This window comes from Nannospalax galili, unplaced genomic scaffold (assembly GCF_000622305.1).
Source record: "Nannospalax galili isolate Female #2095 unplaced genomic scaffold, S.galili_v1.0 scaffold786, whole genome shotgun sequence".
Lineage (NCBI taxonomy): Eukaryota > Metazoa > Chordata > Mammalia > Rodentia > Spalacidae > Nannospalax > Nannospalax galili.
The window spans coordinates 1261197-1272029 of NW_008355774.1; the positions used below are offsets into that span (position 1 = coordinate 1261197).

General features: G+C 42.6%; 1 non-coding gene and 1 pseudogene across 1 annotated transcript; one reads left to right on the top strand and one right to left on the bottom strand.

Moving 5' to 3' along the window:
• Positions 1-739: 739 nt before the first annotated feature.
• On the bottom strand, positions 740-1143 carry LOC103750184 (annotated as a pseudogene).
• A 4246-nt stretch (positions 1144-5389) lies between these two features.
• Positions 5390-5494, top strand: LOC115067697. Its single transcript, XR_003847069.1, has one exon. It is a non-coding gene; the product is annotated as a small nucleolar RNA U13 (small nucleolar RNA).
• Positions 5495-10833: the final 5339 nt, after the last annotated feature.

The window sequence follows — 10833 nt, forward strand, 5'->3', positions numbered from 1 at the left end:
GTGACCTTTCAAACCCAAATCTACCTGTGATCCTGCTCTGTTCTTCCTGACCTCCAGCTGACAGAGACAAGGATCAGATGTCCACCTTCCCCTGACCTGCCTGCCTGGTCTATCCTCTCTACTTTCCCTCACCACTCCCTATATCTCCACCTTCTATATCTTCCCATAAGTCTCATCTATACTCTCCCTTTCTCAATACCTACCCCCATTTTCCTTACCTCACTTTCCTTTGTACATGGCCCCAGCCATGTGGATCCCCCAAACCCCAGCCACAAGGAACCTCTTTAAGTTCCTACAAATATGCCAAGCATCTGCCAGCTTCCCTCAAGCCTTCCCACATGTTGACCCTGCTGCCCACAACATTCTTTTCTCACTTGATCTACCTTACTCCCTGCTCATTCCTTGTTTCAATTTCTGGCCTGTCCCTGATCTGGACCCCCACTTAGCACACTGTATTACTGTATGTGATTGAAGATTTTTTTCCTAGAGGTACTGGAGGCAAGGCTCAGTGGTTAAGAGCATTTGCTGCTCTTCAGGGTTTTGGAGTTCAGCATCCATACCAGGCTGCTCATAACTGCCGGTCACTCCAGCTCCACAGGCCCCAGTGCCTCCACAGGTACTACATACATCAATGAGCAAACACACATGCAGACACATACACACACATAATTTTGTTGTTGTTGTTGTTGCAGGTTTTTTAGTTTTATTTAAGCACAAATAACAGGAGCATGTGAGTTGTCTATTCATTTTCTTAGCTGAGCACCCTGGTTGTTGGGTTCGTAACTCTGATGGCCAGCTGTGCTGCTCTTTCAACAATAGCTTTGCAGTTCTTGGAGGATACATTGTATGCTATCTCAGCACAATAGGATTTGTTGCACATCAGGAGCACTTCCAGTTCCTTGACATTGTGGACTAGGAACTTCTGGAAGCCACTGGACTGCATGTGCTTTTTTTGATGCTCCCATAACCAATGTTGGGCATCAAGATCTGACCCTTGAATCTTCTCCGCACCCTGTTGTCAATACCTCTGGGTTTCTGCCAGTTTAGCTGAATTTTGACATATTGGTCAGACTGATGCCTGATGAACATCTTGGTCCTCTTTTTGACAATCTTGGGCTTCATCAGAGGTCTGAGGGCAGCCATGATGCCAAGCAGGAGATGGCAGCACCGAGGAAAAAGGAGCATACAAATAAATTTTTTTTTAAATATCTTATTTTTCTTATTTTATGTATGTGAGTGTATTGCCCACATGTATGTGAGTGCACCCATGTCCTGCAATGCTGCAGAGGTCAGAAGAGGGCTTCAGATTCCCCTGGAACTGGAGTTAAGGGCGGTTCGAAGCCACCATGTGGGTGCTGGGAATCGAACCCGGGTCCTCTGCAAGAGCAGTCAGTGCTTTTAACCGCTGAGCCATCTCTTCAGCCCCAGAAGGTTTTTTTTTTTTTAATTTTTAAAATATTTGTGTTTTTTTTTCTTTTTTTTAGTTCAGCTGGCCTGAACTCACTATGTAGACCAGGCTGGCCTTGAATTCACAGAGATCTGTATCCACATGTTGGTTAACAATCTTTCTGGAGGATTCCAACACCCTCTTCTGACCTCCATGGGCATTGCATGACACAGATGAATTTACATACATGCAGGCAATATACTCATACACATAAAATAAAATAAAAATAAAATAAAATAATTAAAATAAAAATATCAATAATTTTTTTTTTTTAAGAATTCCAGTGTTAGAGACACCTTTAATCCCAGCACTCGAGGCAGAGGCAGAGGCAGAGGCAGGGGCAGAGGTAAGCAGATCTTTGTGAGTTTGAACAACTGAAAAGCAAGAGGGAATGTGCAAGGAACTACTATACAAGTGAAATTCTAAAGTCCTTTACTAAACATCTACTCCATTCTCTCTCAGATATGCAAGAAGTCCAAAACCAGAAAAGTCACACCTAGCACAGCTAAGAAGCATGTATTCCTGCTCCTGGATGGGGAGACCTACTCCCAGGAAACCAGGAGGTGGAGGAGTCCCTCTGGAGGAGAGGTAACTGCAGCTGAGTCTTTAGGGAAAGGTCAAGCTGAGTTTCCTGCTGGCTTGGTGAATTCCTAGGAGGGATTCAACAGTAACAAGACATGTCCAGGTCAAATAGCCACAATGGAACAGAGGTGACTGTTCAGGCAGGCCTCAGCCATGCATCTTAGACTTTACTGGACCTTGTAGATAGGAGAACTCAAGGAAGAAATAACTAGCCAGCTGGGTCTTGCAGTGCCTGGCACTAAAGTCATCTCATTCTGGATTTCTCTTATGAGGAGATAAACTGTGTGGATAGTGCAGATCAGAATAGAGCCCAGTGATTTCAGTGGCAGGACATGGGTCCCAGGAAAGCCAGGGAAATACAAGCATTCTTTGGCTTCCTGTTCCCAGCAGCTGCAGGAAGCTTCTCCAAGCCCCCAGCTCTCCCTGCAGCTCCCAAGGACTTCAGAAAACCTTGTTTCCTGTCCTTCCTGATTAGACACACAGAGATCAGGATGGGAGCAGCTGAGTATTCCATGCAATCCCCAGAGAGATGGTAGGGCAGTCAGCCAACATTTGGAAAGGCAGTGTGATGCTTATTTGGAGACAGGGCCTAGGAAAAGATTTCATACCTTGAGGCAGGACCTTCAGCGTTCCATATTGTGATAATCTGAAAAAACTATTGATAATTTTCACAGGGGGGAAAATACTCGCTATACGTTATCTTGCCTATAAGCCTGTAATTTAAAAGTCTCTGATTAGCCGGGTATGGTGGTGCACTCAGGAGTCAGAAGCAGACAGATCTCTGTGAGGCCAGCCTGGTCTCCATTAGTGACTCTTGGCCAGCTGCAGCTACAGGGAGACCTTGTCTCAAAAAAACCAAAAAAGCCAGGCCTGGTGGTGCACGCCTTTAATCCCAGCACTTGGGAGGCAGAGGCAGGCGGGTATTTTTGAGTTCCAGGGCCGCCCGGGCTTCATAGTGAGGTTCCGGGCACGTGGGGGTTCAGAAAGACCCCGTCTCAAAAAAAAAAAAAAAAAAAAAAAAAAAGTCTCTGATTTTCCTTTGTTTGTAGGGACTCCAGCTGTAAGAGTCCATGTAATGTGCCTAAGGTCAGGGAAATTCCAGTTTGGTTTATGCCCCAACTGGCGTCAGGGGCGTCCTCCTGGCCATCTTGACTTGCACTGCCCTCTAGAGCCTGTGGGACAAGGCTAGAAGAGCCTCAAGGGAGCCACCTGCTTCTCTTACCTCCTTGGTACTACTTCAGATTGGCCTATTGGAGACAGTCTAAGAGAAAGGAGTGTCTGGTTTGATCCCTAGCACTAAGAAAGGAAAGAAGGAGAAGTGGTGGGGAAGGGAGGGGAGGAGAGAGAAAAGGAGAGGAAGAAGGAAGAGGAAGGGAGGGGCAGGGAGGGGAAGGGAGAGAAGAAGAGGAAAGAAAAGAAAAGGAAAGAAAAAGAAAAGAGAGGCCAAGTGTGGTGGACCATGCCTTTAATCCCAGCACTTGGGAGGCAGAGGCAGGCAGATCTCTGTGAGTTCAAGGCCAGCCTGGTGTACATAGTGAGTTCCAGGCCAGATGGGACTACAGGGAGACCCTGTCTCAAAAAGACTAGGAAGCAAAACAAAACAAAACAAGAGTTACTTGTTACTTGTAGCAAGTTTGAGGCTAGCCTAGGCAACATGAGACCCTATCCTAAATAAACAAACAAACAAACACATAAAAACAAGCCAGGTGTACTGGCTCGTACCTCTAATCCCAGCGCTTGGGAGGTAGAGACATGAGGATCAGTAGTTCCAGGCCAACTTGAGCTACATGAAACCTTGCCTTAAAAACTAAATATATGGCCGGGCATGGTGGCACATGCCTTTAATCCCAGCACTAGAGAGACAGAGGCAGGAGGATCTTTGTGAGTTCAAGGCCAGCCTGGTCTACATAGTGAGTTCCAGGACAGCTGGAGCTACAGGGAGACCCTTTCTCAAAAAAAAAAAAAAAAAAAAAAAAACCCAAAAATATGTGCCAGTGAGATAGCTCAGTGGATAAAGGAGCTTATTGCACATATTTGGTAACCTAAATTGGACCCCCTGAATCCATATAAAGGTGGAAGGAGAGAAGGACTCTACAGAATGTCCTCTATGATGGATAAGTTTGATTGTTAACTTGACACACCTGGGAAGGAGGACCCTCAACTGAAGAATTTCTTCTATTAGATTGGCCTGTGGACATTATCAGTGGGGCATTTTATTGATTGTTAATTGATGTGGGATTACACAGCCTAATGTGGGTAGTACCATTTCTGGGAATATAAAGTTAAGAAAAGCAGCTGACCACGAATCTGGAAGCAAACCACTAAGCAGCATTCCTCTTTGGCTTCTGCTTCAGTTCCTGCTGAGTTCTTACCCTGATTTCCCTCAATAATGGTCTGTAACTTTTTTTTTTTTTTTTGGTCTTTTTGAGACAGGGTCTCCCTGTAGCCCCAGCTGTCCTGGAACTCACTATGTAGACCAGGCTGGCCTTGAACTCACTGAGATCCACCTGCCTCTGCCTCCCAAGTGCATGCGCCACCACAGGCATGCGCCACCATGCCTGGCTTAAAAACTTATTTTTAATGCTACTAACACTTAGATGTTAACACTTAGATTATTTATTTATTTATTTATTTATTTATTTATCTATGGTCTTTTTGAGACAGGGTCTCCCTATAGCCCCAGCTGGCCTGGAACTCACTATGTAGATCAGGCTGGCCTGGAACTCACAGAGATCCGCCTGCCTCTGTCTCCCAAGTGCTGGGATTAAAGGCGTGTGCCACCACACCCAGCTAAAAAAAATTTTTTTTAAAGATGAAATAGGGGCTGGAGAGATGGCTCAGCAGTTAAGAGCACCTGGGTTCGATTCCCAGCACCCACATGGCAGCTATGAATGGTACTTAATGACAGTTCCAGGAGAATCCAAAGCCCTCTTCTGACTTCTGCGGCATTGCGCGACACAGGTGCACTCACATACATGCAGGCAATACACTCATACACATAAAATAAAAATAATAAATAATGGCCAGGCGTGGTGGTGCACGCCTTTAATCCCAGCCAGAGGCAGGCGGATCTCTGTGAGTTCAAGGCCAGCCTGGTCTACATAGTGAGTTCCAGGACAGCTGGGGCTACAGGGAGACCCTGTCTCAAAAAGACCAAAAAAAAAAATTAATTAATTAATTAATTTAAAAAAACATATTAAAAAAAGATGAAATAAACCCTTTCCTTCCAGTCCCTGAGTTGGTTTTCAATATTTTATCAGAGCAACAGAAAATAAACTAGGATATCCTCTGTCCTCCAAACATGCACTGTGGCTTGTGGGCACACACACTTATGCACACACACATAAAATTAAAAATGACATCCTTTTTTGTTTCGTAAGTGTGATGATTTGGTGTTCATGCTATTGAATGATAGGCCTCCCACGAATCTTGTGAGGTTAACCTGGGCAGGTTATCTGACTGACATGGCAAAATTTTTTTTTTTAATTTGTCTATGGGCTCATGAGATGGGTCAGCAGGTAGAGAGGCTAGTTGCCAAGCCAAAGGACCTGATTTTGAGCCCCAGGATCCACATAAGGGAAAGAAAGAACAGACTCCCCAAGTTCATCTATGATTTCCACACATGTGCTTTGGTACATACATTCCTACACACATAAACATACTCAAAATAAATAAATAAAAATCTAAGGGGGCTGGAGAGATGGCTCAGTGGTTAAGAGCACTGACTGCTCTTACAGAAGAATCAGATTCAATTCCCAGCACCCACATGGCAAACCGTCCTTAATTCCAGTTCCAGGGGAATCCGAAGCCCTCTTCTGACCTCCAAGGCATTGCATGACACGGGTACACTCACATACAGGCAGGCAATACACTCATACACATAAAATAAAAATAATAAGTTATAAATTTTTCTTAAAAATATCTAAGACTAGAGAGATGTCTCAGCAGTTAAGAGCACTACTGCTTTTGCTAAAAAAAATAAAAAAAAAAAACACCCAGATTTGGTTCCCAGCACTCACATGGTGGCTAAGAACCATCCATAACGTCAGTTCCAGGGGATCCATGACATCCTCCTCTGGCCTCTGCAGGCATTGCATGCACATAGTGCACATGCAGGCAAAACACTCATACACATAAATTAAAAATAAATTTTTTATGAGACAGGGTCTCTCTGTAGCTCCAGCTGACCTGAAGCTCACTATGTACTTTAAATTTTATTTATTTATTTTGGTCTTTTTGAGACAGGGTCTCCTTGTAGCCCCAGCTGTCCTAGAACTTGCTATGTAGACCAGGCTGGCCTCAAACTCACAAAGATCCACCTGCCTCTGCCTCCCAAGTGCTGGGATTAAAGGTCTGCACCACCATACCCGGCAAAGAAAATTTTTTAATATTTTATTTTTAGTCAGCAATCCCAGTGCTCAGAAGACAGAAGCAGGTGAATCTCTGTGAGAGTGAAGCCAACCTGGTCTACACAGTGCATTCCAAGCCAGCTGGGGCTACAAGGAGACTCTCTCACCACCCCACCCCCCAAAAAATTAGGGAACTAGAGATAGGACTTGGGTTAAACACACTTACTGCTCTTCCTGAGGACCCAGAGGTGTGTTCCCAGCACCCGTATCAGGAGGTTCACAACTGCTTTTAACTTTTCTTCCAGGGGATCTGACCTGCCCATAGACATACACACTAACAAAAATAAAAACAGGTGTTTTTTTTTAACTTATGTGTTTGTTTGTGTGTGTGTGTGTGTGTGTGTGTGTGTGTGAATGTACACATGTAAATGCAGGTGCCCAAAGAGTCCAGAGGAGGGTGTCAGATACCCTGGAGCTGGAGTTACGGGTGGTTGTAACCTGCCCAACAGAGTCATCTCACCAACCCCAATAAAAATAAATCATGATTGGTATGAGAAGTGGACTTGATTAAAAAAATTTGTATGCTTGCATAAAATTCTCAAACAATAAAAAGACAGGACCATTAATTGCAGGACAAATAAATGTCTTTAGAAAAGAACTAAATGAAAAATATAATAACTGAAATTGATAATTCACAAAATGAAGATTCTAACTGATCAGATACTATGAAATAGAGAATTATAAGAGTTAACTGGAGTATTAGTAAAAATACTCAAAACATGAATAGACAAAAGAGAAGCGCATTAAAGAATATTAGACATATTCAGTGTAAATTCCTTTCATATATACTACTGGAATTTCAGAGGCCAAAATGGGGACAGAAATAGTTATTTGGAGAGGAGTTGACTAGAAATTTTAAATATTAAGAAAAGTGAGAGAAGATATAAATCCTTGCATTAAGAAATGTTACAAATTATAGTAAGTTTAAATACAAAGAAAAGTACCTAAAAGTGCATCATAGCAGAATTTTCCATAAAAATAAAAAGAAATAAGAAACCAACCAATTAATGAGAGTGTTAAAAGCACATGGAAGCCAGGCGTGGTGGTGCACGCCTTTAATTCCAGCACTCAGGAGGCAGAGGCAGGCAGATCTTTGTGAGTTCAAGGCCAGCCTGGTCTACATAGTGAGTTCCAGGACAGCTGGGGCTACAGGGAGACCCTGTCTCAAAAAGACAAAAAAAAAAAAAAAAAAAAAAAAAAAAGCACATGGAAGAAAAGAGATATATAACCTTCAAAAAGAGCAAGGATAATATTAACATCTGATTTCTCAACAAAAATAAACTAAGGACGTAATGAAAAGACAGCTAGCTTCACAGTCCAGTAATGAATAAACTGACAAGCCAAAAGACTATGATGAAGTATAAATATCCTTCAAAATATAAGTAGTGGAGAATGTAGACATAGCTAAGTGGTAGAATGCCAGTAGCCTAGCCTCACAAAAATTGTTAATAAATGTAGGTGAACATCAACTATGGATAATAGTAAAAGTTTCTTTTGGTCTTTTTGAGACAGAGTCTCCCTGTAGTCCCAGCTGTCCTGGAACTCACTACGTAGACTAGGCTGGTCTTGAACTCACAGACATCTGCCTGCCTCTGCCTCCAGAGTGCTGGGATTAAAGGCATGCGCCACCACACCTGGCATAAGTTTCTTTTTTAAATTCCTTAAAAGTATTAAAAAATGCATTGATTCATCAATCCCAGTCTTGAGTAGCTATCCAAAGAAACTGATACCAGGAACTTTAAGAGGTATTGACACTCTTGGGTTCATTGAAACATCATAAAAAAAAAAAAAAGCTAAGATTTACAATTGTCTGCCAACAGATAAATGAATTAAAAAAAAAATAAAGTAGATATTTCTTTAAAAGAAAGAAATCTCATAATTTCTGACAACATGGATGAAACTGGAGGGCATTGTTCTAAGTGAAATAAACCAGACATAAAAGAAAAAAAAATCATGAACAATTACAAAAACAAACACCTAGGAGCTGGAGAGATGGCTCAGCAGTTAAGAGTACTGGTTGTTCTTCCAGAGGACCCAGGTTGGGTTCCCAGCACCCACATGGTGGTTAACAACCATCCATAACTCCAATTTCAGGGGCTCTGAAGGCCTCTTCTGGCCTCAACAGGCACTGCACACACATGGTGCACTTACATATATACATGTAAAACACTTATCCATATAAAATAAAATAATGAATAAAATAGTTCATTTATATTTTTATTTTTTTATGTGTATGAGTGTAGTGCTTATGTGTGTGTAAGTGTGCTCATGTTGTGCAATGCCCAAGGAGGTCAGAAGAAGGTGTTGGATTCCCTGGAACTGGAGTATGAAAGGATGTTAGCTGCTATGTGGGTGCTGGAATCAAACCCAGGTCCTCAGCAAGAGCAGTCAGTGCTCTTAACTGCCATCTCTCCAGCCCCTGAATAATATATATGTGTATATATATATATATATAAAATTTTTTTTTGTCCTATGTAGACCAGGCTGGCCTTGAACTCATAGAGATCTGCCTGCCTCTGCCTCCCGTGTGCCACCATGCCCACATGAATAAAACATTTTTAAAACCTAAAAATAAATAAATATGAATTCCAAACCTAGCAGGAAAATGGGCCTACTCTTGCCAGTTATGGGCTGTTTACTCACACTAGGCCTCCCCAAATCACTGACAGTATCTGCTGTCCCCCTAATTTCTGCCCATCCATAGGGAGCTAGCAAGACTGATGATATAATTCAAGAGTAGAGTGCTTGCCTAACATGTAGATGGCTCTGAATTCTGAGTTTCTGTAACTCCAAAAACAAAAATGTCAGTTTTCTTATGAAATCCATTGGAACTGTAGTATTTCCAAAGAGCTGTTGACTAGGAGTAGAGATGCCCTCCCATACTATGGCACAGCTTATCCGGGGTTAGCTCAGTGGTAGAACATTTGCATAGTATATACAAGGCCCTGCTTATAATTCCTTAGTACTAGCAAAAAAAAAAAAACCCAAAAACCCAAAAAACAAAAAACAAAACAGACACGCCTGTACTCTGTAATCCCTAGTTCTCAGGAGGGTGAAGCAAGAAGATTGCCTCAAATTTGAGGCCAGACAAGGCTACCTAGCAAGATTCTATCTAATAAATAAATAAATAACCAAATAAATAAATAACCAAATAAATAAATAACCAAATTTAAAGGGCCAGCAAGGTGACTCGATGAGTAAAGGCACCTGTTGCTAAACCTAATGACCTGAGTTCAATCCCTGATACTCACCTGGTAGATGGAGGAAACCGACTCCCTAAGTTATCCTCTGACTTCCACATATGCACTGTGGTACATGCATATCTCCCACCATAGGCACACAAACAAAATAAATAAGCTAGGTGTGGTGATGGCCATCTTTAATCTGAGCACTGGGAAGGTAGAGGCAGGAGAACCATTGGAAGGTGGAGGCCAGTGACTACGTAGTGAGTTTCACACTAGCCAGGACTACATAGGGAGACCTTCTCTCTCTCTCTCTAAAATATATATATACTTGGGAGAAATAGGTAGGTAGATCTCTGTGAGATGGAGGCCAGCCTGGTTTACATAGTGAGTTCCAGGGAGATCCTGTCTCAAAAAGACAAAAAAAAAAAGCCGTGCTGGCCAGGTGGCTCAGCAGGTAAAAGCACTTGCTGCACAAGCCTGACAACCTAAGTTTGAGTCCCAGGACCCATGGTGAGAGGAGGGAATCTACTCTTGAAAATTGTTCTTTGACCGCCACACACGCATCATGCACAAATAACACAAATGAGGGCTGGAGAGATGGCTTGGCAGTTAAGAGCACTGGTTGCTTTTGCAGAGGATCTGTATTCAGTTCTTCACCCTAACTCCAATTCTAGGGGATCCAAAGCCTTCTTTTGGTTTCTTTGTGCATTGCATGCATGGGTGCACTTACATGCAGGCAAAACACTCATACACATAAAATAAAAATAAATAAAAAAATTTTAAAAAGCAAACCAAGGGTGCTGCAAAGATGGCTCAACAATTTAAGAGGACTGGCTACTCTTGCAGAGGACCTGGGTTCAGTTCCCAGCACTCACAGGGCAGCTAACAATCATTCATAACTCCAGTTTCAGGGGATCCAATGCCCTCTTCTGACCTCTGTGGGCATTGTAGGATGTGGGTATGCTTACATACATGCAGGCAATACACCCACACACATAAAATAAAATAAAAATAATAAATAAAACATTTTTAAAATAAATAATTCCATAAAAAAAATTAAAAAGTAGCCGGGCATGATGGCGCATACCTTTAATCCCAGCACTCAGGAGGCAGAGGCAGGCAGATCCTCCGTGAGTTCGAGGCCAGCCTGGTCTACAGAGTTCCAGGCAGCTGGAGCTACAGGGAGACCCTGTCTCAAAAAGACCAAAAA